Source organism: Podarcis filfolensis, assembly GCF_964270895.1.
Source record: "Podarcis filfolensis genome assembly, chromosome: 15".
Taxonomy (NCBI): Eukaryota; Metazoa; Chordata; class Lepidosauria; order Squamata; family Lacertidae; genus Podarcis; species Podarcis filfolensis.
In genome coordinates, this window is record NC_139618.1 from 14,228,319 (window position 1) to 14,254,551 (window position 26,233).

Genomic DNA, 26,233 nt, shown 5'->3' on the forward strand with positions numbered 1-26,233 from the left:
CAACAGAAGGAAAAGTTTGCAATAAACAGAATGGCTTGATCCCACCTGGAAATCTTTGCTATAGTTACTGGAATATAAAGGAGAGGCGTATTTGTTTTTAATTCAATAGGCAAGTGGTGCACAATACTGTATTTGCTTTGGTTTTTTTGGGAAACATTAAGAAGCTGCTGCAGACTGAGTCAGACCATTGATCCATCATTGTTGACTGGCAGAGGCTCTTCAGGCCAGTGGCATAGCGTCGGTTGCTGGAGCCCGGGGCAGGCACACACACACATACACCAGGTGGGGGGATTGACAGCCCAGCCCTTGCCTCCAGAGTGACCCCACCCCCACCAGAGCAGAGCAGGGTCATGCTGAGCCGCCTGCCCACCCATGCAAGCAGGAGCCCTGCTGGCCGAGGTAGCCCTTGGTGGGCAGAGAGAGGGGAGCACCAGGCCATGCCATGCTGGAGGTGCCTGTGGGGGGGGGGCACCTGGTTAGTGCATGCTCAAAAATTGTGCATCCGAGACCATAGCACCCCTGCTCCAGGCTTCCGCATGCAAAGCAGAGGCTCTGCTGCTAAACTAAGATTCTAGTCCTCATGCACCCAACTCAAGGGCTGAAATAGGGCTGGCCTTAAACTGAGCCAGCCCTACCTGGAAGAAAAAGAAGAATTGATATCCCACCTTTCACTCCCCTTAAGGAGTCTCAAAGCAGCTAACAGTCTCCTTTCCCTTCCTCCCCCACAACAAACACTCTGTGAGGTGAGTGGGGCTGAGAGACTTCAGAGAAGTGTGACTGGCCAAAGGTCACCCAGCAGCTGCATGTGGAGGAGCGGAGACACGAACCCAGTTCACCAGATTATGAGACTACCGCTCTTAACCACTACACCACGCTGGCTCTCCCACCTGGAGAGGCCAGTGGGAACTGAACATGAGACCTTCTGTGTGAAAAGCAGATGCTCTATCACTGAGCTACAGCCCTTCCCAAAGGGCCTTTGCTTCTGATTTGCTATTTGACCTTTATTAATTGCAAACGACATGCCTCTCGGCAGGGCCAGCCCAAGACATTTTGCTGCCTCGGGCAAAGGAAAGGATGGCGCTCCCTTTCTCATTCCGAATACAGAAGCCGGCTGTACCCACAACTGACTGTGGCTTCAACATTTCTGAAGGGAAAGGGATCGCTGGTCCACCTGAGAACATCAGGCCAGAGCAGGTTATGTAACAGATACAGCTTTGTCCTCCAACAGAGGAAGACCCAGGATGCGTAGAAGAAACACACACACACACAGAGAGAGAGAGAGAGAGAGAGAGAGAGAGAGAGAGAGAGAGGCATCTTGTCATGCCTCAGTCAAGGGATTCCTCTTCATAGGAGGAATGGGAGGCCCTGGTCTTACACCAGGTCCTGGGGCAGGTTCTGGGAATGAGGAGCAAGGGGCCAGGATCCTGCAATGAAGGCCAAGGACTCTGTCTGCATCCAGAGTGAGTTCAGACTCCGACGGCTGTGTTTTGGTTCTCCATTTTGGACAGAGCAAATTTTGCATATTCATCTTTAAAGACTCAGCCCCCAAATACACAAGAGGTTGCCTTCTTTCCAACAGACCCTCTGAGGTGCTGAGATCAGCAGAGGGGGCTCTCTTGGCAGTTCCTTCACCCTCAGAGACTTGGGAGCTGGCAGCCCAGGAGGGAGAGGGCCTTCTCTGTGGCAGCCCCTAAACTGTGGGAAATTGTTTCCACAGCGGTGTATCTGGCTTCATTATGCTTCTGCCAGAGGGTGATGAACACACATTCTCTTTAGCCCTGGCTTTTGACCCTTGAGGTGTGTATTTTAAGTATCCACTTGATTTCTTTGTGGTTGGAAGTTGTTTTAAACGGTTTTTAATATTGCAATTTAATGTTGTCACCAGTCCTGGGACCTTAGGGTGAAAAGTGGGTAATTTATGAATTAACCAATTGTTGCTATTACTATTTTTACATATTAGGGTTGTGCCAGAAATTCATGCCATGTCCTTCCACCTCCATCAATTGACAAGACAGGAAGTTGCATTAGCACATTTCAGGAACCACCTAATTTTTGTGATCGTAAGTTGTTCTAAACTGTTTTCGATATTGTCTTTTAATGTTGTGATCCACCCTATAACCTGCCCTGGGACCTTATTAGGGTGAAGGGCATGTGATTATTATTAATAATAAATAAATACATGCAAACTATATCAGATTTCTCCCCCACCTCTAGCGGATTCACCCAGTCAGGCTGTGCTCCGAAAAACCCTAATTCTGGGTGGGAGTTAGTAAGCAAAGACTTCTGTGGTATTTTAAAGAGGAGTTTTCAGGATTCTACCCTGCACTCCAAAGGGAGGTTCTAGATTTAGCTGTGAATCCTGCATTGGGGGGTTGGGCCAGATGACCCTTGGGATCCTATGGTTTTATGAGTCTGTGTGTTCATCCACTGTATTCCCCCCCCCCCCTTCCCAAGCCTCCCAAGGATGCTGGCTTTTAAGAGCACCATCAGAAGACAAAACCGGGAAGCATCCTCAGGCTTGCGAGCAGCTAGTTAAAATCCAAGGCTGTTAAGATCTACAACGGCACTCCAGAACCTCTCCTTGCCTCTCCCTCCACTCGTCCTCAGGCAAAATTCGCCATCAGCTTGACATTACAGTGAAGTCTACTTACCCAATTAGACGCAGAGCACTTCCCCTCTGAGCAGGGCTGAGCCGGCATGAGTTTTTCAGGCTTATTTTTTAACAGATGCTGCATTTATCTGGAAGCATCGAGAGCAAAGGAGAGCAGGTCAGGAAAGGGGATGTTTGTAGAGAAATACAAAGGAAAGCTATTAAAGCCCGTCTTCGGGACAGGGAGGCCGGCTGCTAGTCATCAACCGCTTCTTCTTCGCTCCAATTCATACGTGACCAATTTGGCACAACTGGCCAAGCTACCCCCAGATCCCTGCTCTGTGGACTCTGGCTCCACAATGCATGTGGCAAGTTGTGAAAGGGCTACTGGCCTTGGATTGCCTATTTTTGTCTTTACTGTCGGAGCCAATCGGCCTCTGAAAACCAGTTTCTGGGGATGGTGAATGAGGAGAGAGCCCTGTTGCACTCAGGTCCTGCTTGCAGAGGCATCTGGTTGCCCACACTGAGAAGAGGATGATAGACTTGATGGTCTGCTTTGTGCCTGATCTTTGTTGTTGTTGTTGTTTAGTCGTTTAGTCGTGTCCGACTCTTGTTACCCCATGGACCAGAGCACGCCAGGCCCTCCTGTCTTCCACTGCCTCTTGCAGTTTGGTCAAACTCATGCTGGTAGCTTCGAGAACACTGTCCAGCCATCTCGTCCTCTGTCGTCCCCTTCTCCTTGTGCCCTCCATCTTTCCCAACATCAGGGTCTTTTCCAGGGAGTCTTCTCTTCTCATGAGGTGGCCAAAGTATTGGAGCCTCAGCTTCAGGATCTGTCCTTCCAGTGACCACTCAGGGCTGATTTCCTTAAGAATTGATAGGTTTGATCTTCTTGCAGTCCATGAGACTCTCAAGAGTCTCCTCCAGCACCATAATTCAAAAGCATCAATTCTTTGGCGATCAGCCTTCTTTATGGTCCAGCTCTCACTTCCGTGCCTGATCTAGCAGGGCTTTAAAAAAACTTTATTGTATTCAACCTCTCTGGGGAGAAATTTGATTCTGTTCACATCTAAAGGCGAACTTGCCTAATTCGTGATTTCTGAAACGAGATGCAAACTGAAACAGCACCACTCTCTAAAATTCGCACTGAATTCTGCATTGCGGTTCTCCAGCCAAGCGCGAAAATGCATCTGCTGTTGCAAACTGTGAAATCAGGTGTGCAGAAATGCTTTGCAATTGGGAACTTGCTGTGCAAAAATGTGTATCTTGGACAACATGGCCTAGGGGAGAAAAAAGTGTGTGAGAGAAGAAATCCAAACTAAACCGCGGGTGGATTTTCACGAGGACCAATTTCTTCAAAACGAACAGAAACAAATTGCAAGCTGATTTGGGCATGTGGAGAATCAGACTGTAGAAAAGAGAAAGTGAGCAACACCCAAATTGACATTTTTCTCCATCCCTGCTTTCCTGCCCCTCTAGCCAATTCCTTCCTGGAGCCAATCGCAGGATAAGGAGGGAACATGCAAGCATGGAGGAGATGGGTCTGCATGGTCATGCGCTTGATTGACAAGGAAAAATCGATCCAGCCAAGGGACACTAAATCAATGGTGGCGTTGTTTGTGGAAGAGGTAGCAATAGACAGCTGAGCGAGTGGATTAATAGAAAGCAGGTTTGTTTACCAGACAGCTATGCCATCACCTGCGATGCCCTCAGGGAAGGAAGGAGCTGCAGAGATGTTTGTTGTTGTTCCTAAAACGATTGTCACAAATTTCTGCTGGGAAAGGGTTCCTCAGCCATTCCACCGAGCGATGGCTCCTGCATTCCTGTGTGAGCCTCCTGCTCTCCAGTTAACAGCAGTACATGGGGAACGGATCTAGGGGTCCAAGCGAACCACAAGCTGAACATGAGCCAACAGGGTGATGCAGCAGCAAAAAAAGCTAATGCTATTTTAGGCAACATCCACAGAAGTATATTGCCCAGATCAAGGGAAGTCATAGTACCCCTCTATTCTGTCTTGGTGATTCCTATAATAATTAATAATAATAATTTATTATTTATAATTTATTATTATTATTATTATTATTATTATTATTATTATTATTATTATATAAATATAATAATATATTATAATAATAATAATAATAATAATAATAATAATAATAATAATAATAATATAATATTCCCCACCCATCTGGCTGGGCTTCCCCAGCCATTCTGGGCAGCTTCCAACAAAATATTAAAATACAGTAATGCATCAAACATTAAAAGCTTCCCTAAACAGGGCTGCCTTCAGATGTCTTCTAAAAGTCTGGTAGTTGTTGTTCTCTTTGACATCTGGTGGGAGGGCATTCCACAGGGTGGGTGCCACTACTGAGAAGGCCCTCTGCCTGGTTCCCTGTAACTTGGCTTCTCGCAGTGAGGGAACTGCCAGAAGGCCCTCGGTGCTGGACCTCAGTGTCCAGGTAGAACAATGGAGGTGGAGATGCTCCTTCAGATATACTGGACCGAGGCCAGTTCTGGGCTCCACAGTTGAAAAAGGATATTGACAAACGGGAGGAAGTGTAGAGAAAGATGATTATGAGGAATGGTTGAGGGAATTGGGCGCATTTAGCCCGGAGAAGGGAAGACTGAGATACCCATCTTCAAATATCTGAAGGGGTGTTGTCACATGGAAAACGTAGCCAGATTGTTTTCTGCTTCTCTGAGGGGCAGGACCTGAACCAATGTGTGCAAATGACGAGAAAGAATTCTGACTGAACCTTAGGAAGAACTTTCGGACAGTAAGAGCCATTCAAAAGCAGGACGGACTGCCTCTGAAGGTGGTGAACTGTCCTTTGTTTTTTAAACTGAGATCGGGTGGTCATCTGTCAGGGCTTCTTCAGCCGTGATTCCTGCATTGTATTTTTTTAAAAAAAATATTTTTTATTAACTGGCCAATCACATCAAATTAAATCACATCACATAAATTCCAAATTACAAACCCAAATTTTTAAATTTTGTTGGGGGAACCCATACTTCAAGATCCAAAGGATTGTAGAACGAGGTGACCCTTGAGGTCCCTTCCAGCTCAACAATTTTATGATGTTATATCAGTAGAAGGAAAGGATGGAAACTGAGTTTCTGAAACAGCAGTACAGCAAGATCGAAATTAGGCACTTTTTGTCATTTAACTGCTACGTTACAGTAAATATATCTAAGCTCTCCAGTACGGCTGAATCAATACTTGTGGCTGATAAATGGGGGGGGTGCTCTGAAGTAGGGAGGCAGTTTGCCCCCAGCAGCCCCTCCCTGGAGCTGACCCTTCCACCCTTCTTCCTCCAGCATCATGACCCCTTTCCGTTTGCTGTCAGTCCTGAGCCACCCAGATCCTTTTGCCCATCTCTGAGCTCCGCCCCAGGCTAGGACCAGGAGATCCAACGCATGCCTGATGCTCCCTGGAGGATGCTGGGTCCATAAACCGATGATTGGATTGCACCTCGACCCACAACGTTGCCTTTTCATCTGCGACAGTCACTGCGGCTGTAATATTCTTCATTTGCTAAGTAACTCTGGGTCCTTTTCAAGACTTGCGGGGGGGGGGATGACTTCAGTGTGAGGGACAATTACTCTTGCTCCCGTGTAATGGCTTCGACATGACAGAGGCCAGGTGGGTCGGCCTTTTGCATTGAGGCCTGCCATATTAGATGGATGTCTCCTTCAGAACAGAAAAGAGAAGAGATCCATAAGAGCTAATATTATTTACCTCGAATCAATGGGCAATCCAGCAGCTGCTTGTTCAGCAGCTCAAACTGGCCTGTTCCGACTACAGAGTGCTTAACCCTGCTCTAATTGGATTTATGGCAGTCATCTCGAGTCCTCTAAGCTTGTTATTGTTGTTTCTAGGAGGTCAGAGGGCAGGAGGGAGAACCCAATAGGGATTTTAAAAAAAAAATCATAGAATTGTAGAGTTGGAAGGTACCCTGAGGGTCATCTAGTCCAACCCCCTACAATGCAGGAGGGGAATATACGAGGATCGAACCTGCAACTGTGGCATTATCAGCACCATGTACAGTCATACCTCATGTTACGTCCGCTTCATGTTACATTCTTTCAGGTTATGTCCCATGGCGAGCTGGAAGTACCAGAAAGGGTTACTTCCGGGTTTCGCTGCTTGCGCATGCGCAGAAGCGCAAAATGACATCACACGCATGTGCAGAGGCAGCGAATTGCAACCCACACGTGCACAGACGCACCACTGTGAGTTGCACTCTTTTCATGTTGTGAACGGGCCTCCAGAACGGATCCCGTTCGCAACCAGAGGTACCACTGTATATAAATATACATTTCTACACCGCTATTCATGAAAAGGCTATCAGAGCAGTCTGCAACAATTGTACATTCAAAAAAACATACCATAAAAACCATATTTTAAAAAGTTAAAATCAGAAAGCACCTGACTACTGTGGAAGGGCATATCCTCAATTGCCTGTTCTCAGGGGCTGGACTGAGGAGGAATGGTAGGGACCACCCCCTCCCCCTTCTCCTGAACCTTTACGAGAACAGGAGCACAGGATAGATTTAGAACAATGGTTTGCAGAAGGGCATAGTTCAGAGGCTGCAGAGGGCAGAAGCTGGGAAATATTGGAAGAGGAGCAGGAGGAGGAAGAAGAAGCGCAAGGGTGCAGACTCAGTGTCTTTGGAAAGCATTCCTGATCCCACCCCCCTCTCCCAGGACCTGGCAGGCGTTGTGGGTTGTAGAACAGAGAGCTCAGAAGCAGAAAGTTCAGATTAGCCGGTGCAGGGGTGATGTAGAATAGGAACAACGTAGGGGGGTGGGACTTTACTTGGAGCAACGCCATTATATAGAGACTGCATTCCTTTGTCTCTCGCTGCGATTATTGAATGAACTAATTAGTAAGAACCCTTCTTTGTTTTTCTCTGCTTCTTTGCTGCCACCGTGGGAGGGAAGCCTGACACCTGCATAAGTAGGGTGGCCATATTCGAAAGAGCAAAAACCCATCCTGCATCTCTGTTGTTCACCCCCTCCCTGCCACTGACCCCTTCCTCATCTGCCTGCTTGCTCCTTCCCTTCCCTCCCCTCTCTTGCCCTGGCTGTCTTTGGCTCAGAAGATGCAGCGTCTGCAGACGATGGAAGGCTGAACAGCCCCAGGAAGTCCATGTAAGGCCTGGCAGGTGCCGGAAACATACAAGGCCAAGCGCAGGCCCCACCCCACACCCAATTTATTTATTTTTTTAAACCCCAAACTCAGACACTTTATGTAAAATGCAGAAATCTGCTCCTATGGGCACGCTGGCCCCCCAAAAGAGGATATGTCCGGGAAATCCCAAACATATGGCTACCCCATGCATAAGCCTGGTGGAATAGAAAAGTTTTCTGCAGGCATTTAAAAGCTGAGGAGGAAGGTCCCTGCTGAATCTCTAGTGTCAGAGAGTTCCACAGGTCTGGGTCAATGACACCAAAGACTTGGTTACTTCTTGTTGTCCAATGAGCTTCTAAGACTGTGACTAACCAAGAAGCCAGATCTGTTGGGGGCATCAGTGCTGTGAGCCCCTCCATCCTATGCTCAATTGTACATATGTGATATGGGAGAGGCAGGAGGAATAAGCTCTTAAGGGACTGGGAGAGGAAATGCAACCTCCCAGGTGAGATCTAGGCGGGATTGCCATTTTCTGTGGATTAAAAACTACCATTGGACAGAAAGATTTGTATCTGTGCACTGCTTTTGTTTTTCCCCTGTAGCTGAATTTCTTTTTATTTTTATGTCGTTGTTGTTGTAACAATCTGTTTTTTATTATGTATTTTATTATGTGTTGCATATATTTTTTCTTATTATAATTTTATGCATATAACTGTTTTGGTTCTTACCTTGTGTAGAGTTTTGTGTACTGATATTATGTCTCGATATTAATGGATTGCAAATCCTTGCCAGCCACTTTATCGCAATAAGCTGTGTCCACAGCGGCTTACATTAAACATTCAAAACATCAAAATCCAGAACATTGGAAATACAAATATACAAAATACAGAACGTGCCAGTAAATTCAAAAGTGACAAAAATAAACCATTTGGCAATATTGGTATACTTGCCTGCCATCTTTTGATGAGGGGCATGAGGGATCCCACCTTCGTCGCCTGTGAAATATACTCGGAGTCGAGAGTGGATTTCATGTTCTTTATTCAGCTCATAGTGATGAGGAGGAATGGAAGTTCCCCCAGAATGTCTGCTTTATATACATTATTTACAGAATGGGCCCCACGTGATTGGCTAATTCCGGGATTCTCCTGTAGGCCAATCAGGTTGCGGATTCACTTCCACCTGGAGCTGGATTGAGTGGCTCCTGTGGACCAATCAGACTGCTGCATTCTGGGTCCTATTGTTCTAGGACCAATCAGACTGCTGCATTCTGAATCCTATTGTTCTAGGACCAATCAGACTGCTGCATTCTGAATCCTATTGTTCTAGGACCAATCAGTCTGCTGCATTTTGGATCCTATTCAACTCAGTACATAACAGGGCAGTGTATAAATTACATAAACGAAGCGGAAAAGGATGCATGTATAAAGAAAGGCACAGATCCTAATGGCACCACAGTCTCTGCTGGCCTTCATTCCACCGAAATAAAACTCTGAGTTTCTGCCTGGAACCCCTGGCGTCTCCCTAGCACTCTGGAGACTGGGGTGGGGTGCGAAAGCACTGTCGGCGGGGGGCGGGGGAGGCCTGTGCGCTCAACATATGCTGGAGAAGTGGAGACTGTGGTCCTCATTCTCCCACTCTGAAACAACACCCGCTGAGTCTGTATGTCTGAAGCGCAGACATTAAACAGCCCCTGCATCCAATCGATGGATTGCTAATTAGCGTCTGGAAATAGCTCCGCGCAGCAGGAGGCTCTCGCCAAACAGAAGGGTATGAAAAGACTCCGTTTAGGCATGAGGAATAGCAACCTGCCTTGGAAATGGTGCCAAGGAGCTCACTGCAGTGGAGACAGAGGCTGGGCCAGAGTGGCCCACCAATCGCCACTGGTGCCAGGCAAGGTGCTCAGCTACAGCAGAGCCATCCCTTATGTTTAAAGCACCTCCAAAGTCCTGGTCACCTTCATTCAAAAAGGAAATTGTAGAGTTCAAGAAGGTCCAGAAAACGGCAGCTGAAATAATCAAGGAGATGGAGGAGTAGTAGTATTAACAACAACCACCACCACCATAGTACCCCGCCCATCTGACTAGGTTGCCCCAGCCATTCTGGAGAGCTTCCAGGATACACAAAAACTTAATACAGTGGTACCTCGGGTTACATACGCTTCAGGTTACATACGCTTCAGGTTACACACTCCGCTAACCCAGAAATATTACCTCAGTTTAAGAACTTTGCTTCAGGATAAGAACAGAAATTGTGCTCCGGCGGAGCGGCAGCAACAGGAGGCCCCATTAGCTAAAGTGGTGCTTCAGGTTAAGAACAGTTTCAGGTTAAGAATGGACCTCCGGAACGAATTAAGTACTTAACCCGAGGTACCACTGTAAAGCATTAAACATTAAAAACTTCCCTATACAGGACTGCCTTCATCCCTGACTACCCTATGAGGGAAAGTTGTAGAGTCTAGGACTTTTTAACTTAATAAATCACTTCCTAATTCTTTATTATGTGAATCCATATTACTGTGTTGAAATGTATTTAATTAAACTAATTCTGGCTTGTCTTCCAATTGTTGTTTTGTTGCTTTATTAATTTCTCAGAATACTGAATTCTAGAAAGGCTGGTTTTTTGTATATTCCCACCACATGTGGAGATGTTTACCAGGTGTGAGGCAGCCCCTCTAGCAATGTGGTGAGGCACCAGGTTAGATCAGGGCCAGCTTCCTAGGGGTCAGGTACCACTTATACAGTGGTACCTCAGGTTAAGAACTTAATTCGTTCTGGAGGTCCATTCTTAACCTGAAACTGTTCTTAACCTGAGGTAACACTTTAATTAATGGGGCCTCCTGCTGCCGCCGCACAATTTCTGCTCTCATCCTGAAGCAAAGTTCTTAACCCGAGGTACTATTTCTGGGTTAGCGGAGTCTGTAACCTGAAGCATCTGTAACCTGAAGCGCCTGTAACCTGAGGTACCACTGTATATGAGTTTTAGGGTTGATTCTCTATACACAGGTGGCTGAATTTTATGTCCAGCTAGAATTGCAGAAATAAAAAATAAAATTCAGCAGGCCTCTGAAACACCGCCACTGTCAGAAATGGTATGCCTATGAATGTCAGTTGCCATGAATCTTCGGTGGAGAGAATGTTCTTATGTTTACATCCTCCTCAAGAGGCCTCTGGTTGGCTGCTGTGAGAGCAGGAACTGGGCTTAGAATCTTTTAAAGCCTATGCAGACTCCTAGAAGTTGCATTCCTCTCTGCAGGAATCCTTCCACCAGGCCAGGCACCATCTCTGCTGTCTGTCTGGACCTCATTACAAGCAGTCTCACGAAGCAAAGGCAGGAACAAGGTGCCTATGCTTAGATTGTAACAGCTTAAGGATAGCAGTAGACAAGACAGCCAATTTCCGTTTCCCTCAGGTCCTAATCTGTCCAGCCTTAAATACACTTTGCCGTATTTCTGCATCAGTTTGCGATGTTTATTATTTAAAGGCCTCATGGAAACCAGTCAGCATTTTGCTGTAGATTTTGTGTCCAGTCGCACATTTTTCTATGCAGATATGCACATTTTCCCACGAATTTTCCCTAACAGTGCATTTCTGCAAGTTATTTTCACTATTGCATGCATTTTTTATGCTGCCTTTGTTGGAAGTTTGGGGGCAGCTCAGCTTGCAGAAAGAGGTTTAAACAGACAGAGTAAGGGACCTCCAGATTCTCAGACTCATCTTTAACCTCTACGCTGACCTCTCTTTATCCTTTGAAATTTGCAACATCAAAACACAAAAATGCATAACATAATAGCAAACGAAATAACGACACCCCTCTGACACACACTGTTTAAAAGGTCATAGCTTATTTAATTAGCCAGAGGCCTAGGAGGACTGTTTTCCCATGGTGCATTCCAATTCCTGGATCCAACAGGGAGTGGCCAAAGTTCTTGGTAATGGCCCTCTAAGTATGGGCCATTAAGGAAGCAAAGGAAGTGGCTCTGTGCCAGAAGACAAATGGGTAGCTTCTCTCCCTCAACTCCCTGGTAGTTAGAAAGACAAAAGCCAGAGTGGTATGCATGGAAGCTGGAAGCAAAGCAGCAGGCTGGGAAGGCAGAGAGTCAGAGCCATGCCTGATTTCTGCTGGAATCCAAGGCTGTGGCTATGGGAGAAGCAAGACCCTCTTGGGGTGTTAATGCTGTGAGCCCCTCCATCATAGGCTCAGTTTGCATATATGTGTAAATAAACATCATAAAGACACCACAGTCTCCACTGTGCCTTATTCCGAGGAAACCAAACCCTGGGCAAGTACCCAGAGCACCTAGAATCTCACACTGCTCAGACATTGGACTAGCATGCAACAACACACATTCCACATTTGTAAGAAATAGTGTGGCACTTTGGAATTCCCTGCCTATTGACATCAGGCAGGTGCCTTCACTGTACAGTTTTTGGCACCTGCTAAGAGCATTTTTGTTTAGACAAGCCTACCCTGATGTTCATAAAGTTGATGCAAGTTTAAATCTGTTTTATTGTGGCAGAAGCGGTTCTCATATATATAATATATAAAATTTAAATTAAATTTCTAATTTACATTTCAAAATATTCATTTAAACAACCTTAAATCAATGACTTCCCTTCTTCTCTTTCTATGGTTAATTTTGCACACCATACATTCCTGCATATTTTACATAAACCCAAACCATTCAGTATTCCATTGTTACATCCATCAAAACTTATTTACACTGTTGAATTTATCTTAATGCTACCAGTGATTTCAAATGTACACAATTTTATTTTTTTGAATGTTTTAAAGAGTTGTTTTTTGCCGATAATTTTATTGTATTGTTTTCTTTGAGGGTTTGTTTGGTTTTTAATAATCAAGAAGTGTATACATTTCATGAGATCAATAATAAAATAAACAAATCCCGAAGGACGCTTGGTACGCCTCTTGTTTTGGGGTGTGCAAATTGGGTCTAGGTTCTCGGTGGAAAACCAACCCAATGCTTCTCTCAGCTCCCCTTTCTCTACATTAAACCGCACCCACACACACACACACACTATTGATCCCAGCTAAGAGCCGCACTCCCTATTACTCAGACCAATTTGGCTGGATAAATCTCCTCTCCTCCAGCTCGTCAGGGCCCTGCTGAGTTGAAGAAATGTGCAAGTATTAGCGAGGCGGAAACCTGACGGGACGCCGAGGCGACCAGGATCGCCTAAGGCGAAGCCGAGAGTGGAATTTGCTGACGTGAGGCCTTTCTCTCCTTTTTTTTAAGGTGTGTGTAAGCAGGGGGGTGCCAGGATTTGCTCGAGATGAGATGGGGCGGCTCATTTCTTGAAGCGCTGGTGGCTATTTTTTCCCCTCGGATTACACAGGCTCATTTCCGCGCTGCCTTTGATGTGCCGTTTGCTCTTCGCTCCGCTGAGCGCAGCTTGGAAGAACTGGGGAAGGACCTTGTCTTTTTCTCCCTCCTCCTCTCTCCGCGGCCACCAGCTCGTCCATCGCATCCGATTAACTGTCTTCCATCAGGGCCTGCCTTTGTCCCGGCTTCTCGAGGGGGGGGAGGGCTGCGTTTTAAACCAGCATGGCTGTCGAAAACCGGCCCCGTAGACCGGGATGTCACACTGGCGCAGAGATTTACGCAAAGCACTTAATCAATGGCTCGCGATTGAATGGAGGGGGACTCCGCGGGGGGACGTCATCGGATGCGATTTGCGGGGGGAATAATAGCACGCTGGTTGCCCGGAAAATCTTTGCTCCTTTTCTGCATCCTGCCATTTCCTGCAGACCTGTCTCTCACGCCTGCCTTACGCCTGGCAAGAGCAGCCGCGGCAGAGTCTCCTGCAGCACTTGGCGAGGGGTTTGTGTGCGCGCAAGGGAGCGGGGTAGAAAAGTCCAGTCTCCTCCTCCCCGCCCACAACTGGGTTCAGTCCGGCAGTGCAGTCTAGTGGTCAGAGTGTCAGACTAGGACGTGGGAGAGACCAGGGTTCGAATCTCCCACTCTGCCATGAAGGTTTCGCCGGATGTGGCCTTCGGTCAGTCACTGCCTCTCAATCTTAATAATAATAATAATAATAATAATAATAATAATAATACAGAGCAAATATGCTCTTGAATTATATACCCAGCACATGGAACCTTACAAAAGGACAACACGAGTGGAGTCTCTGTGCCCTTACCACAGCAAAAAGACTGATACTGATGAATTGGAAAAATAAAATTACGGTAAATAAAAATGCGGCTCCCTTCTATGATTGGATTGAAGACTTATACAGTGGTACCTTGGGTTACATATGCTTCAGGTTACATACGCTTCAGGTTACAGACTCCACTAACCTAGATATAGTACCTCGGGTTAAGAACTTCGCTTCAGGATGAGAACAGAAATCATGCTCCAGTGGTGCGGCAGCAGCAGGAGGCCCCATTAGCTAAAGTGGTGCTTCAGGTTAAGAACAGTTTCAGGTTAAGGACGGACCTCCGGAACAAATTAAGTACTTAACCCGAGGTACCACTGTACAAACTCGCAACATTTCGAGTACGTTTCCAAGCACAATTCAAAGTGTTGGTGCTGACCTTTAAAGCCCTAAATGGCCTCAGTCCAGTATACCTGAAAGAGTGTCTCCACCTCTATCATTCTGCCAGGACACTGAGGTCCAGTGCCGAGGGCCTTCTGGCGGTTCCCTCACTGTGAGAAGCCAAGTTACAGGGAACCAGGCAGAGCTTTTAATGTTTAATAGGTTATTGTATTTTAGTGTTTTGTTGGAAACCGCCCAGAGTGGCTAGGGAAACCCAGCCAGATGGGCGGGGTATAAATAATAAATATTGTTGTTATTATTATTATTATTATTATTATTAACAACTTGCATATAAACGCAGAATTGCTGTGGACAGATTCAATGATATTTCAAATCCATGCTTACAAATACTGTAATCGGTTAAGATCTGGTGAAGTACAATAACAACCTTTTAAAGTATACAGTTTGGTTTTCCCTCCCCGCCTTATTTTCCCTTCTACGTGGGTGCTGTTTCTCTTTTTCTCTCTCTTTTCTTTACATCTCATCATGTTTAGTGCACATATAGTTATGTACTTTTTGAACTTTCAATAAAGATGTTAAATAATAATAATGTATATATTGTCGTTCATCGTAAGATCTCAGGGCGGTTCACAGAATAAAATACAAGATAAAAACACAAATAAATACAGTACTTAAAACAAAACAGCAAAACAATACCCTCCCCCAGTTTCCCGCGGACACATTTAAAAGGCTGTCGAATATTCATCAGTCAAAAGCCTGGTTGAAGAGGAACGGTTTCACCTGGCACTTGAAGATGCATAATGAGAGCACCAGGTGAACCTTCCTGGGGAGAGCATTTCACAGGCGGTGAACTGCTACAGAGAAGACCCCTTCTCGTGTTGCCACCCTGCAGACACAACAAAGGGCCTCAGATTATGAATGCAGAGTCTGGGTTGGTTTATATGGGGAGAGCCTAACCTACCTCACAGGGCTGTTGTGGGGATTAATTGGGGGGGGAGAACCATGTATGCCTCATTGGGCTTCCCGGTGGGTTTCCTGGTGTATTGAAGGATATGAACCTGGGTCCTAGTCGAACACTCTAACCACTACACTACCACTGCCTTTCCTCCCAAAGAGCTCATAGTGGCATACCTGGTTCTCTCATAAGGTCCTAAATTGAGCTCCATAGCTGGATCAGGCCACTGACCCATCTAATCCAGCATCTCGTTCTCACAGTGGCCAACCAGATGCTGCCTTGGGCAAGCAGGACCTAAGCCTAAATTTCTCTCCCATCCTGGTTCCGAATTATTTGTTGAATTTATATCCTGCCTTTTCCTCCAAGGAGCTCACAGTAGTGTGCATGGTTCTCCACCTCCACAACAATCCTGTGAGGTAGGAGAGGCTGAGAGGCAGTGACTGGGCAAGGCCACAGCCAGGGAAAGCTTCATGGCAGAATGAGGGGTTTGAACCCTGGTCTCTCTCACACACACATGCTAGACTGACCTCTAACCCAGGCCTGGCCAAACTTGGCCCTCCAGCTGTTTTGGGACTACAGTTCCCAAAGCCAAGGAAGAGGCGACCTTTGCACAGTGAAGCAGTGTATCCCAAACTTGGGACTACAATTCCCATCATCCCTGACCACTGCTCCTGTTAGCTAGGGATGATGGGAGTTGTAGTCCCCAAACAGCTGGAGGGCCAAGTTCGGCCATGGCTGCTCTAACCACTACTCCGCTCTCTCTCTCAATCCCAGTTGGCCTTCGAGAAACCCCCTGAAAGCCCTGCTTCTCTCCCCGCCCCCCGCAAAATAAAACCCCTCTGGCTTTGTTTATTTTCAGCCTCTGCAGCAAGAGAAAACACTTCCAATCTCATTTAAAAAGGCGCCGAGGAAAATAATTAAAAAGTGCCCCATGCTCCGTCGCGGGCCTGCCTGCCTCTCTTGCGAAAGAGAAGCCTCCTGCCTCTTTAGCGTTTTACTATCTGCTCCCAGCAGGCAGAGAGAAATTTGCATTTTAATGCAGTCTCCGCAAGCAGCGCAAAGTACCTGCCGCCATCCACGAGGGCCGTCTGGGCGCTCTTCCCCGGCCCTCCCCATCTTAGGAGTCCACCAGGCTTGCTTTTTTTTTCTTTTTGGAGGTGATGCTTTCTTCTCCCCCATCACGATCTTAATACCGGAGCTCATAAAACATTCAAAGCCTCCATCTAATAAAGAGAGAAAACAATATTTGCTGGCCAAATAAATTTGTCTGTCTCACTTGCCCTGTTAGATGGAGATGGAGAGACGGAGATCTAACACGCTGCTCGAGGGGGCTTGGGGGGAAGAGACGCGAGGGGAGCACCTCCAAGTTAGCAAGCTTATTTTGTCTGCAATCCTCCGGGGAGGCCGAGTCTAACATCCTGCAGCCTGTTCGGCCTTATCTGTCAGTTGTATCCAAATCAAATACTCAGAGATCCCTCTGTGGAGAGAGGCAGCAGTTACCTGCGGGTGGAGATGCGCGGAAATCTGCCTTCCTACTGCTGCTTGGGGAAGGCCGACATCCAAGGGCTCTGCTGGATGGTCCCTTTGGTGTGCGCAAAAAACTGCAATAATAGGTCCTCTTCCCTAAGGACTAGTGGAGTCGCCAACTTGGTGCCCATGAGCACCAGTGTGCCCACCAGAATTGCCTGTGGCATCAGTGAGGCAGTGTGGCCAGCATGACTAAGCCGCTTCTGGCAAACCAGAGCAGTGCACGGAAACGCCGTTTACCTTCCCGCTGGAGCAGTACCTATTTATCTACTTGCACTTTGTGCTTTGGAACTGCTAGGTTGGCAGGAGCAGGGACTGAACAACGGGAGCTCACCCCATCACAGGGATTCGAACCTTAAGCAGAGGCTTGACAACCATATGTCAGGAGTGCTTGGCAGGGGGTTGGACTCGATGGCCCTTGTGGTCTCTTCCAACTCTATGATTCTATGATTCTATTCTATGAACCGCCAACCTTCTGATCAGCACGCCCTAGGCTCTGTGGTTTAACCCACAGCGCCACCTGAGTCCCAGTGTACCAGCACCTTATTTACTAAAAATAAAAGCGCTGGTTAGAATGTTGGACCAGGACCTAGGAGAGACCAGAGTTCAAATCCCCACTTGGCCATGAAAACATGGCAGTTTCAACCTGGGGCTCCCAGCACTCAAACTCATCTCCTTCGCTGCCACTGCCCTTTTCCCCGCCTGCAGACGCAGCCCCTGCTGCCAGGGGGCCATCTAGGCTGCACTACCATGCTTCCCTGGCACCCGGTCAGCTGGTCTCCCAGCAGCCAGTCCCCTGCCCACCAACCCCTAGGAAAGCCTACCTGCAGGGTTCTTTGTGACATCACAGCCTGAATCGCCTTTTTTGATTGCTGTCTTGGATCTGGACCTCTGCCCAGTTTTAAGTACACATCTGCTTCTGTTCCCGATTCGCTCCTCTTGAGCTTCACCTCTGTTTTTTTCAAGAGGTTATCTGCTTCTGGTCCCTTGGGACACGACAGCTGGCCTGGAGCATGACCTTTGCTAAGGATTGGCTCTAAATGGAACCAGGTGCTATTGGCAAGGGAGAGCAGGCAGCAGTGCAGTACAAGGAGGCTGTTTTCAGCTGTAATCCTGAATATGATGTGACATGTAGTTACAGATGATCTATCATCATCATCATCATCATCATCATCATCATCATTATTATTATTAGCAGCAGCAGCAGCAGCAGTAGTAGTAGTATATTTGTTTATATCCTGCGGCTGTCAGGAGCCAGTCAGGTGAAAGTCAGCAGCAGCAATAATAACAATAATAATAATAATAATTTATACCCCACCCATCTGGCTGGGTTTCCCCAGCTGTTTGGCAGCTCCCAACAGAATATTAATATTAATAATAAAAAGTGATAAAACATCAAACATTAAAAACTTCCCTAAACAGGGCTGCCTTCAGATGTCTTCTAAAAGTCAGATAGTTTTTTATTTCCTTGACATCTGGTGGAAGGGTGCTCCACAGGGTGGGTGCCACTCCTGAGAAGGCCCTCTGCCTGGTGTCAGTGAAGTTAACTCTTTATTTAAAGAAACCAAAACAGTAATCACAGCAACTCTTACCAGTCAGCCTTGCCCCAATGAGGCAGTTGCAGGGACTGAAAGTCACCACCTTCCCGAGACTTCCGGGTTGGCGCCTCCGGACAATGGCGGAATTCCTCTGATCGGGAGGAATTTACTTCGTGGAAATTAGGGTCTGGCTGCCACGGCGAAGGCGGGGACCCACGAAAAATCACAGGCAGGAGAAGCCTGTGAACGTGGCATTCGGCTGGCACCTTCTGCGCCTCCCCTACTCGCGGGGAAACCCGGTTTCGGGGATCCGGAGCCACGTGGGGTGAATGGCGTGGTGCTTCGAATTGACTGCTTCTTTCATGGAGTGAAGCTGCATTGCTGTTGCCGGAGAGCACTGACTTTTTCCTGTGGACAATTTGATTTTAAAACAACTACCCGTGAGTAGAACGGAAAATTGGATTTTTAAACGTCTTAATTTGGCACCGAAACGGGGAGGTTTCAAACAGGAAGTCCGCCTTCCCCTTTTGTAAATAGACTGAAGCAAAGAGGCTGCAAGCTAAAGTCTTGGAAAGCCTTCTGTAAAGGATTAAACTTCCATCGGCTAAAATTATTAAACCCCCCTTGGAAGCAGGAGAAGAGGGGGGAAATTTTGGATCGTGTAAGCCTGCAGGAGAGAGTGAAGAAAGTTAAATTACCACCGCTCTGAACCTGGAAACGGGCTGCTAGTAAGACTGACGTTTTGGAAATGCTTATTGACTGTGAATAGATCGTTCGTTGACAGCTAGTTAAATAAGAGAAATACATTGTTTCCATTGTCTCCTTCTGCGTTTAAAAAGGAGTAAAAGTAACTGAAAATTGAAACTAACTTTATTGCTTGAACTGTGCTTAAAAGGATTGATACAAATAGAAATTGTTTCCCCCTAGAGGAAGCCTTTGAAATTGTTACATGAGCTGAGCTGGGGGAATTTCCAGCTGCAAGATAAAATACTGTGAGAATCTGGGACTGACCTTGGAGCGCTAAGAATGTTGACAGAAGAAGCCTTAGTGGTTGCATTATGTAAGATAAATGATTCACTGGAACAGCTCCATAAGAAGACAGATGTGATGACTATAAAAATTGATAACTTGGGACAAAAAGTGACTAATTTGGAACAAAAAGTGAACATTATTTCAGAAACTATTCAGGAATTGATACAGGGATCTACTTTGACAGGACAAATTGTGGAGAAGGCAGGGGAGAAAGTTGCTGTTGTTGAACCTAAAGTAGCACAAGTGGAGAGGGAGAGAGCCCCAGCCTTACAGATGCAATTTGATGACTATAAGTTGATGCTATTTATGAGTGAATTTAGAGAAAGTCAGATTTTGAGGATTGGAGCCCCGTTTGGACTGGAGAAGGAAAGTTGGATAGATCCCTTCATGCAGGGTTTTACTGACCTTTGGGACCTGGACTTGGGTCAGGAGGAGACTGGAGTTGTGGGGACCTCCAGATTTGGAGGAACTTTGAAATACGTCCTGAAATATCTTTTGAATCTTAGTTTTAATTATGGAGATTTGGCTGACCTGTCGAGAAGGAATAAAAACATTGCTAGGTGGGGAATTTCCCCGAGATCTACTCTTCAGCATCAAAGGAAGGAAAATAAGAACAAGATCAGGAGAAGACAAAGTAAAGTGCATGTATAAATATAAAGAAGACTTGCAGAAGGGACTTGGAAAAGAGTTAAGAGCCTCGGACAGAAGATCACCAGGTTGATGGACTATAGGGAATTGACGGAAAAGACTGGCAGAATCCGAGACCAGGGAGAAGAGACGGTGGAAGAATACTGGAAAAAGTTTAAAGTTTATATATAGAAATAATGTAAAATTAAAGAGTGTTAGAAAAATGATGGAATGGAATTATATGGCTTTAGTAGAAATGTTATAATGAATTAAGTATAAATAAGTACTATAGTATTAATGGAAAATAAGGTTAAAATATGCTAAGATAACCATATGACAGAAAATAGAGAAAGATGGAAAGGATTTGCTGAAATAATTAATAGAAATGGAATACAAAAAGGGAGGTGAGAGGAGGTCGATGAAACAAGGGAATGAAAGAGAGGGTATTGAGATGGTATGATGTGTGTTGTTGTTTTTTGAATTGTTTTGGCTTTCGTTTTGTTTAATGTGTTAATGTTATGTTGTGTATTGTTTATATATTGTATTGTATTGTTTTTTCTTTCTTTTTCTTTTTCATTTTTTCTTTTCCTTTCTTTTTGTAAGGTTTAAAAGTAATAAATATTATTTTTTTAAAAAAATGAAAGTCACCACCTTCCCATGGCTGCATAAGTCCCCTCTCCATAGGCCGTGTCTGCGTACAACCAATCTCTGCTCTGCTCTTTTCCTATCTCTGCAACTTCTAGGAGACCAGTAGGGAAGGGAGCTGGTCACAGCAGGAGGGGGAGCCTCCCTGGATTCGTCTACAACCTGTCTCATCCCTCTTCTGGCCTTCCTCCTCTCCTGCCTCCAGGTCTGAACTGCTCTCTGTCACAGTCTCTTCTTGCTCACTTAATCCCGTTGCCTCTTCAGCTTCTGACAGCTCTTCCTCCCAGTCTGCTCCTTCTTCTCCCTCTGACTATTCATTGCCATCTCACCACCAGTCCTCTGGCTCTGAGCCTTCTTCCCTGGGGGTTCCCTTGGTGGTTCTCCAGCTGGTGCCTCACACCACTCCTCTGTATCCTGCCAGTCCATGGCACAGCCTTTCCAAAATTAAAACACAAGTGAAATATGAAAACTTAAAAATATATGAAAGATTCAAAGGTAAATAAACTCAAATATAATTAAAGCAATAAATTAAAACAACAGACAAATCTGTCCATATACAAATGATAAAACAGCACAGCATTATTAAAAGCCCTTTCCTTAAAAACCAGTCAGTTCTACCTGCTGGCCAAAAAACAAGGTGGGAGCCAATCTGGTTTCTCAAGAAAGGGAGTTCCAATGTCTGGAAGCAGCCACCAAGAAGGCTCCCTGATTTACAGTGTAGTTGTTAAGAGTGTAAGGATAGGACCTGGGTTCAAACCCTCACTCAGACATGAAGCTCGCAAGGTGACCTTGGGCCGGTCACTGCCTCTCAGCATGACCTACCTCACAGGGCTGTTGTGATGATGGAAACACCGTTCACCTTCCCTCCGGAGCAGTACCTATTTATCTACTTGCACTTTGACATGCTTTTGAACTGCTAGGTTGGCAGGAGCTGGGACAGAGCAACAGGAGCTCACACCGTCATGGGGATTCAAACCCCTGACCTTCTGATAGGCAAGTCCTAGGCTCTGTGGTTTAACCCACAGTGCCACCCGTGTCCCCCCCTCCAAAATGACTCGGCTACTGGCAAGCATCCTTTCATAATAAGCATGCAAGTTTCAAAGCAGCAACTGGTGTTTTTCCAGAAGTGGGAGAACATGGTTTCTTTCTTCTGGGTTCTCTCTCTCTCTCTCTCAGCTTGCTGGGTCTCTTTGCTGCCTTCCCACACTGTTTTTAGAAGTCATTCAGTGCCTCGGATTTTCACCCCAGGAAAGCTCTTGTTGGGCGCCAAAGAGCCACCAACTTTCTAATCTTTTGATCCGCTGAACAGATTGACAACCCTTAAGCCCCCCTCGTTTGGAACTTGGTGTCCCAGCTGTTGCTGGAGACTGTCCCATCTCCTAGGCAGCGTCCCTGGGAGACTGGGGAAATCTCTCTGCATCAGGCGGCTGCCAAGCGGGGAACCTGCAGAGGCGCAAACAGCACATCACGATGGTGTCCTTTTCCATTATTATGTTCGAAGCAGGGCCGGCCCTGTCATTTGGCATGGCACATCGTGTTTTGCCGCTCGAGGCAAATTGGGAAGTCCCGTCCTACCCTGCTGCTGCCTCCACGGCCCCCAACAAAACCCCAATACCTGCCGCTACCGCTGCCTGTGCCACTTGCACTGCCATCTCCAGCGCTGGCAGAGAAGCGGTGCCAGCATGGGCACAATTTTCAGGTGAGATCTCGACCCAAATCGGTGCTGTCAGGCCTGATTCTCTGCCACAAGTAAAGGTGGCAGGACTTGTAGGGTTGCCACATCAGGGATTTTCACTGCCTCACCCTGCCTAATGGCTGGGTCAGCCCTGCATTTGAATATCATAGAGTAGGAGAAGGTTGCCTTATGATGAAAGTTTGCAGAGTCTGGGAGTTTCTTTTAGAATCATAGAGTTGAAAGGGACCCCAAGCATCATCTAGTCCAACCCCTGCAATTTAGTTTAGAGAAAAGGCAAGGCAGAGGAGACATGATAGAAGCTTATAAAATCATGCATGGCATGGAGACAATGGGTAGAGAAAAAATCAAGCACTAGAACTCACAGACATCCCATGAATGTTGGAGGGAAACTACCATACCTGCATTAGGTCAGAGGAGCATGTTGTAGGTTGGGGTTGCTATGTCTTCAAACCGAAAGGGACCACGTTTTTAAAATAAATAAATAGATCTGGAACTGACTCCAATGCAAATGAATTCTGGGAGATCTGACCCCCAGCTGAAAATTGTTCAAAGCATAGAGAGGCTAAACACAGATTTTTGTTGTTGCTATGACAAACCAAATTTGCCCCTTTCTGTGCTTGTGAAGAGAGAAATATGTGACCGTGCAAAGAGGCCTTTTCCAGCTGAGAATCAGAATTGCAGAGTTGACCCATAAGGGTCATCCAGTCCCACCCCCTCCAATGCAGGAATCACAGCTAAAAAATAAACAAATCCCTAACCAATGGCCATCCAAGTTCCCAACCTCTGTTTCTGTTTTTTTTAATGTATTTTTATTAAAGATTTCTTAGTGTACAAAAACACACGTGTTGTCTCTTTTTTCAAGTTGTGTTTTCTACAATTCGGTTTCATTTGTTGTGAGACATTAGTGTTACATACAGTGTTAGGTTAGGAAGAGGGGGAGAGGGGGGAAGGTGGGGGTGGGGTGGTTATGTTTCTATTCTTCAAAATAATAATAATAATAATAATAATAATAATAATAATAATAATAATAATAATATATTTATACCCCACCCTCCCCAGCCAAAACCGGGCTCAGAATGACTAACATCAATTATATAACACATCAAGATAAAATCAAGGTGTACTCAGTGTACGTGTGTTTTGTATCAGTGTTACTCATATGGGTTCTCTTACTATTCTCTCGTTGTGTTTCCTTGGTGGTGAGAGAGGTTGGGGGTGGTTGGTTTTCTTTAGTTGGCTGTAGTGAGATTTGTTTTTGCACCTCCGCAGGTACATACTTCCACATGTGGTGGGAATGTCCCAAAATCCAACCTCTGTTTAAAAACTTCCAACAAGAGAGTCTACCACCTTCCAAAACAATCCCTTCCACTGCCAAACAGCTCTTGTAGTCAGAAAGTTCTTCTTAAAATAGAATCATAATCTCCTTGTCACTCAGCTCCATTGGTTTGAGTCCTACCCTCTGGAACAGCAGAAAACTTTATTAAGAAACTTCCCTTCCCTTGTGTAAGAGTCACATGTCAGTGGTGGATGGGGCCAGAGTCAAGAGGGGTGGAACAATGAATAATTTCCCCCATTCCTTTAGTAGGACACATCTCTAGCCTCTCAGTCCTCCATCCAGGTAGGGGATGGGCTGGGGACTGAAGGAGGGTGAGGGCGTGGCCTGGGAAGGGGCGTGGCCTGTGGAGCACTTCATAGGCCACTGTGGTTTCACGTCACCCAGGTTATACATGTTTATTGAGAAGGAAGCTTCATGTGTTCAGGGGGTCTTACTCCCAGGCAAGGGAGTTTAGGATTGCAGCCACATCCCTAAATCCTTTCATCAGACTGATCATCTGAATTAAAATATGGAAGGAATAATGGGCATAGACAGGAGGGGGGGGGAAGGCAGCTGCCCCCCATCAGGTAAATAAATAAAAATACTTAACTAAAAGTAGAAATTGTAGGCAGATTTTGGCATATTTTTCTGAGCACTTGGGAGTCAAAAGGAAATAATCCAAAACAACTGTTGTTGAGACACTTCATTCTGAATCTGCTAGACAGCCAGAGGATGATCTGCTAGACAGAGCCAGAGGGGGTGTCATGCCCCCTTAATATAAATCCCGGCTACCTGCCCTCCCCAACATAAATCCTGGGTACACCCATGGGAGGAATTTAACACAGTGTCTGTTTGTGGTCTGCTTTCAGCTCTCCAAAAAAAGAATTGACAGTTCCAAAGAAAATATTGTCCCAAGGTTTGCCCTCCCCACATTCAGGAGCAGCCAGCTGCTTTGTGGAAAGGGTGTTTGGTGATGCCGCCGATATTGTCTGCACAGGGCATAGAATCATAGAATCATTCATAGAATCATTGGAAGGGAACCCCAGGTCATCTAGTCCAACCCCCTGCAAGGCAGGAATCTCTGCTAAAGCATCCATGACAGATGGCCATTCAGCCTCTGTTTAGAAACCTCCAAGGAAGGAGAGTCAACCACCTCTCATGGGAGTCTGTCCACTTCCGAACAGCTCTTAGTGTCAGAAAACATTTCCGAATGTTTAGTTGGAATCTCCTTTCTTGCAACTTGAAGCCATTGGTTCGAGTCCTACCGTCCAGAGCAGGAGAAAACAAGCATGCTCCCTCCTGTGTGACAGCCCTTAAGATATTTGAAGATGGCTATCGTATTTCCTCCCAGTCTCCTCTTTTCCAGGCTAAACATACCAAACTCCTTCAACCGTTCCTCATAAGGCTTCATTTCCAGGCCCTTGATCATCTTGGCCACCCTCCTCTGCACACCTTCCAGCTTGTCAACATCCTTCTTCAATTGTGGTGCCCAGAATTGGACACAGTATTCCAACTGTGGCCTGACTAAGGCAGAATAGAGCGGTACTATTACTTCCCCTGATCTGGACACTATACTTCTGTCAGGCCAGCGGCTCTTTCAATTATCCGGCAGCGAAGGTGGCATGTTTTCGCAGCAGGCATGGAATCTGAAGCCATTCTGGTGTCGATCTGAGCCAGATTGTCCCCCCCAGCCCCCATGCCTTGGGAAGACGGATGTAATTACAGCAATCGTGCACCAGGAGGGAACCGGGGGAGACTTTTAAGTGATGCGCACGGCCGTCTCGAAACATGAGGCCTATTTCAAAACCGAGTTCTAAAATAAAGATATATTCCACACATTAGAAATCAGGCACCCGGGGGAAATCTCCAGGCAGTGCCGTGGAAACGCCAGTCGTTTGCAGAAGTTACAGGAAGCAGAAGCTGTGAGATTGGGGAAAACCTCACGGGATCTGGTCACTTTTCCGCATTAAGCCTGTCCAAGAGAATTTTTTTTTTGGGGGGGGGGGGATGCATTCCTTTTGCAAGCAGCCAAGTCTCCAGATGGCTTCCAGATTTGGGAACTGCCCAAATTCCAGGGTACACCACTTGGCTTGCACGCCTGTGGGAAATCCAATCTATTTATTGATCTATCCTTGCATAAGAAGAGCCTGCTGGTTCAGAATCAATGGCCCATCTAGTCCAGCATGCTGTTCTCACAGAGGACAACCAGATGCCCCATCTGGGAAACCTGCAAGCAGGACCAAAGGTTCCCAGCAATTGATACTCAAAACTATTCCAGCAATTGATACTCCAACAATGAAGGCAGACAGGCAAGCCGAGTTGCTCCCAACATTGTGGGGGCCCGATGCATGCGTATGATGTCACACGTGCGCCACTGCCCAAAATCCAGCCAGGCTGACTTGGCCCACCACCTCCCCACTGCGAGCCGCCTTACCTTTGCTGCATCCCTGGTGGAGGAGGCACCAGTGCAAACATGCTTTCTGCTGATGCGTCCTTTTGAGGATTGCAGTGGATTTTTAGGAGGCCCAGGACCCACCTTGGAAATACTGGGCATGGCCCCCACAGCCCCCTATAGATGGCACCAGTGGAAGCAAAGCATAACCATCGTGATTAGAAATCATTGATAGTTCTCTCTCCTCCATGAATTTGTCCAGT

At 46.3% G+C, this 26,233-nt stretch overlaps 2 long non-coding RNA genes across 2 annotated transcripts; both read right to left on the reverse strand.

Annotated features, from left to right (window-relative positions):
- On the reverse strand, window positions 1-26,114 carry LOC310750290. The gene is made up of 3 exons (XR_014542042.1): window positions 26,013-26,114; window positions 2,652-2,739; window positions 1-67 (listed from the first exon to the last, which is right to left on the reverse strand). It is a non-coding gene; the product is annotated as an uncharacterized lncRNA (long non-coding RNA).
- Window positions 16,025-17,804, reverse strand: LOC310750858. The gene is made up of 2 exons (XR_014542342.1): window positions 17,550-17,804; window positions 16,025-16,421 (listed from the first exon to the last, which is right to left on the reverse strand). It is a non-coding gene; the product is annotated as an uncharacterized lncRNA (long non-coding RNA).
- Window positions 26,115-26,233: the final 119 nt, after the last annotated feature.